We start from the raw sequence: 5,437 nt of genomic DNA, 5'->3' as shown, positions 1-5,437 counted from the left end.
ATGTGCCTATCGGGGTGTGAATGTGTGTGTGAATGGGTGAATATGATAAGTAGTGTAAAGCGCTTTGAGTGGTCAAACTGACTGGAAAAGCGCTATAAGTACAAGTCCATTTATCATTAAAATAAAAATGTTGATAACGTCAGAGAAATTTGGATTTAGGTTAACTATAAAGTAGGCATAATGTCAAAAGCCTGAAGGATGGAATATTGTATATCTTTAGTGACAGCCACCTCTGACATCAACCCAGAAACGGTTCGACAGAGTGCAGGAAAAAATGCTGTAAGGATTCTATTGCAGCCTTACAGAAAGAGCATTTACCTTAAATTTAAATCTACATTTTAAAATGTCTGATACGGGATAGATTTTATTTATAATTTTATTTATAATTATTTATAAAAACTGGCTTCCAGTTGTAGCACATCACAAACTCAAAGCTCTGCTTCTGGCTTACAAAACAATAACCCAAACGGCTCCGGTCTACCTTCACTCCTTAATCCAGAGCTACACTCCCTCTCCACAGTTACGCTCTGCCAGTGAAAGACGCCTAGTGCTCCAACCACAAGGTGGCGCCACATCAGTAGCTAGACTCTTCTCCTCTGTTGTTCCCCGGTGGTGGAACCATCTACCAAACTCCGTCCGATCCGCAGAGTCCTTATCCACTTTTAAAAGCAAGCTAAAGACTCAGTTGTTTAAGGAGCATTTCCACACTTAGCTTAACTCTTCTACTCAGAATGAGTTAGAAAGATTTGTCCAGATCTTTGGCTCAACCAGGTACTGAAGAAGCTGCTGCACTTATGTCCAAGATGATGTTGTTTGATGAAATTGTGATCTTGTATTTAAACAAAATGACTTACAAAAAAACTATTTAAAACTAAAAATAAAAAATATATATATGCACTGCCTCTAGTACTACACGACAGCACCTGAGTCCAACTGGACTCAAAGCGGTCTGATACCACTTAATTATGACGTCCATCTTGTTTGAATTCTTGCTTGTGTTGTTCTTACTCTCAAATGTAAGTCGTTTTGGATAAAAGCGTCTGCTAAATAACTGTAGAATACAGTACAATAATTTCAAAATGTGTTTCCTTGACTTTGGATCTTACAGGCCATTTTATAAAATTGTGTGAAAATTTGTAAAAAAATAATAAAAAAATAAAAAAATTAATTTAGCGGAAAAATGTTGATAAAATATTTCCATTTATGTCAAGAAAGTCCATTACAAAGACAATGCCTTTTTCATAAATATTGGCTTCCTATTAATGGTTATCACTCTATTATTCCATAAAGTGGAAGCATGGGGAGAAAACTTGTGTGAAAATTTGTTGACTATTGACTATAAATCTAATGCTCTAATACGTCATTTTTCATATTAATTTACCAAATTTCTTTTTATTCATGATTAATTTTGTTAAAAAAAAGAAGAGGAAGAAAAAAAAAAGAAAAATAAGAATAAAATTAGCCTTTTTTATATTGGTATCTGAAATGTATATCATCAGAAATACTTTATTAATCCCTTGCAGGGAAATTCATGTTTTCAGTACAACCCATCCAAGACAGGAACAGGCAGACTGACGGAGCAGCCGTTTCTACAGCGCTCCTTGTAAATCATGCAGCTATCACTGATTTAAATGTCTCCTGGTGGCAGGGACCACTCATTACAGTGGTCCGGACCATGGTCTGGACCAGACCACTATTTTTGCAACAAACCCCTCTCAGAATTAGGCTGAAAGGTCTTTATAGCGTTTTCAGGTTGTTTTCATCATGTTTTAAAAAAGTAACGTAATTATTAAAGTAACTAATTACTTTTGAAAAGAAGTAATTAATACAGTAACTGGATTACTCTCTTGATGAAGTAATCAGTAATCAGTAAGTAATTACTATATCCAAGTAACTGCTTGGATAACACTGCTGGAGAGGAGGGTCCGTCGGATAGCCGAACCTCAGATTGAGGAGGAGCAGTGTGGTTTTCGTCCCGGTCGTGGAACAGTGGACCAGTTCTACACCCTCTTCAGGGTCTTTCAGTTCAGTTCAGTTTCAGTTTATTGAACATGGTTAGACATTTTGTTTACACTTTCACAATCAATATAAATCATAATAAAACTCCACCGGAGAATTATTAACGAAAAGCAGAAACAAATTACCATTTGAATGTCTAATTAGTCCAAAAGGAATAGGCTGAAGCCTCAGCTTATTATGCCCTCCCTTTAGTACATTTTTAACTTAAACAATATTAACAACTACCATCACCGAAGTCTCGCTTTCAGCTTACTAACAAGTTTATATAATATATACATCATAGCATTTCAGACAGCACCCCTATCCCACTCCACAGGGTTGACTCAAAATATTCATCCGTCTTTTTATGCTTACATACAGCCTTCTGTCTCGATATAAGATTTTATAACATTTTCTTTAAACATTTTTTTAAACTGGATAATTGTTGTACAATCTTTTAATTCTTGTTCTAACTTATTCCATAAATTAACCCCCGCCGCAGAAATACAGTGTTTCTTTACATTAGTTCTTATATAAGGTTTATTAAACACTTCACTCCCTCGAAGATTGTAAACGTACTCTCTTTTTTTAAACAGTTCCTGGATGTGAATAGGCATCTTATTAGTCTTTATATGGTACATAAATTGTGCAGTTTTGAAGTCAATCAGGTCCTTAAATTTGAGAGCTTTTAGATGAATAAAAAGCCGATTTGTATGTTCTCTATATGTTACTTTGTTAATAATTCTAATAGCTCTTTTTTGAATTATGCAAATAGGATTTAGATTTGTCTGGTACGTATTCCCCCATACCTCTAAACCATAGGTCATATAAGGAAGAACCAGAGCGCAGTACAGAAGATATAGATTTTTCTCGTTCAAGAACAATTTAACTTTGGAAATTATTGCTAGAGATTTACATATTTTAGCTTTGATATGGTTTATATGAGGTTTCCAACTGAGTTTATTTTGTATAATTATTCCAAGAAATTTCACTTCATTCACTTGTTCTATGTCATTATCATCAATTTTTAAGTTTCTATCGTCGTTAATGGCACGATTTCCAAAAATTTGAAATTTGGTTTTATGAAGGTTTAAAGTTAATTTATTGAAATCAAGCCATTTCTTTAATACTATTAATTCTTTTTCAACAGTATCTAACAATGTTTCTAAATTCTGACCGCAACAAAATATACTAGTGTCATCGGCAAATAGAATTAAATGAAGTTTTTTTGAGACTAAACAGATGTCATTAACATACAGGATAAACAACAGAGGACTCAGCACTGACCCCTGCGGGACCCCGCAAGTCACTGACTGCAATTGGGAGTCAGAGCCGTTAAGGTGGACATATTGGGATCTATTGTCCAAAAAACTACCTATCCAAGAAAGTGCAATACCTCTAATTCCATATTTGAACAATTTTTTTAACAATAATTTATGGTTAACAGTATCAAAAGCTTTAGTTAGATCCAGGTATACCCCAAGTGCATATTGTTTGTCTTCTATTGATTTTGAGATTTTTTCTATGAGATCCACTAGTGCTAATGTTGTCGTCCTTTTGGGCCTAAATCCATATTGTTGATCACTTAGTATGTTGTACCTTTCTACAAAACCATATAGCCTTTTATGAAATAACTTCTCCAATATCTTAGAGAACTGTGATAATATAGAGATAGGTCTATAATTCGAAAATTCCTGCTTATCTCCAGCCTTATAGACAGGGATCACTTTTGCGACCTTCATTCCTTCTGGAAATATTCCTGACCTTAAGGACAGGTTAAAAATATAAGTGATTGGTTTAAGAATACATTCAATTATTTCTTTTAACACTGACATATCCAGTCCATTCCAGTCAGCAGACTTTTTTGACTTACATTTTTTAACAATTTTAAGTACTTCATTTTCATCAGTAGCTTGGAGGAATATGGTCTTATCAGATTGAGGTATTTTCCTTAAAAAGTCGTCAGCTTGGGAAGGATCTACTATGTTTTTTGCCAAATTGGGTCCTATATTAGTAAAATAATCATTACATATGTTAGCTATTTCCTTAGTCTGCTTAGCCATTTGATTATTTGTTTGGAATTGGATTGAGGTTTTGGTTTTCTGATTATCTTCTTTGATTAATTTATTATTAATTTTATTTTATTTTATTTATTGAGGGGACATGAGAGTTTACTCAACCAATCTACATGTGCTTTGTGGACTTGGAGAAGGCATTCGACCGTGTCCTCCGGGGACTCCTGTGGGGGGTACTCTGGGAGCATGGAGTGCCGAACTCGCTTGTACGAGCTGTCCGATCCCCGTACGACTGGTGTCAGAGCTTGGGCCACATTGCCGGCAGTAAATCAGAATTGTTTCCGGTGAGGGTTGGACTCCGCCAAGTCTGCCCTTTGTCACCGATTCTGTTCATAACCTTTATCGACAGAATTTCTAGGCGCAGCCGAGGTGTTGAGGGAATCCAGTTTGGTGGCCTCAGGATTGGGTCTCTGCTCTTTGAGGATGATGTGGTTCTATTGGCTTCATCAGGACGTGATCTTCAGGTCTCACTGGAGCGATTCGCAGCCGAGTGTGAAGTGGCCGGGACGAGAATCAGCACCTCCAAGTCCGAGACCATGGTCCTCAGCCGGAAAAGGGTGGAGTCTTCTCTCTGGGAATGAGGTCCTGCCCAAGTGGAGGAGTTCACATATCTCGGGGTCTTGTTCAGGAGTGAGGGAAGGATGGAGCAGGAGATGGACAGGCGGATCGGTGCGGCGTCTGCAGTGATGCGGACTCTGCACTCAGAACATGAAAGACAGACACAGCGAGTTACATATAATACAAATGTATATAAACAGGAAATACATCACCATCATCATCATCACCATCATCATCATCATCACCAACATGGAGGACATATTTGTGTTTTTGTCTGCATGGAGGTAGTTTTCATTCTGCTGTTGTGTAAATGCATTCTTTTTTTAAATATGCAAAGAAAACAGTTTTGTGTTTTGTGTGGAAACGTCGTATGAACAGGGCCATAGACAGAGACGAGGACTGAGTCAGCAACGAGGTGAGAATAGCTAAATCACTCATCACCAACGATCTCATAATCTTCTTCAGCTCCTTTGTTGCCAGTGGTTTGAATCCGTGCATGCTCCCTGGCTGTGTCCAAGTTTAGGGTCTACTCACTTCAAAGTGCCGGTTCATCGGCTACAAACGTCTTTCGCTGCCTTCCAAGATGACGGCGAATGGGAAACAAATCTCCGGAGAGTGCGTTTTTCATTTACCTCACTTTAGTAGAAATGTGACAAAACTAAATACATAAAAACATGCTTGTTAAACTGTGGCATTAAAATGGCGTAATTTTTTATTTTGGTGGATTTTTAAGGGGTTAATGAACCGGTTAAAAAACAATAGATAGCTTTTTCATATATACACATTATTCAGTTAGAAACGGTAGG

This window comes from Melanotaenia boesemani, chromosome 12 (genome assembly GCF_017639745.1).
Source record: "Melanotaenia boesemani isolate fMelBoe1 chromosome 12, fMelBoe1.pri, whole genome shotgun sequence".
Lineage (NCBI taxonomy): Eukaryota > Metazoa > Chordata > Actinopteri > Atheriniformes > Melanotaeniidae > Melanotaenia > Melanotaenia boesemani.
Note: the sequence above shows the minus strand (reverse complement) of the source record.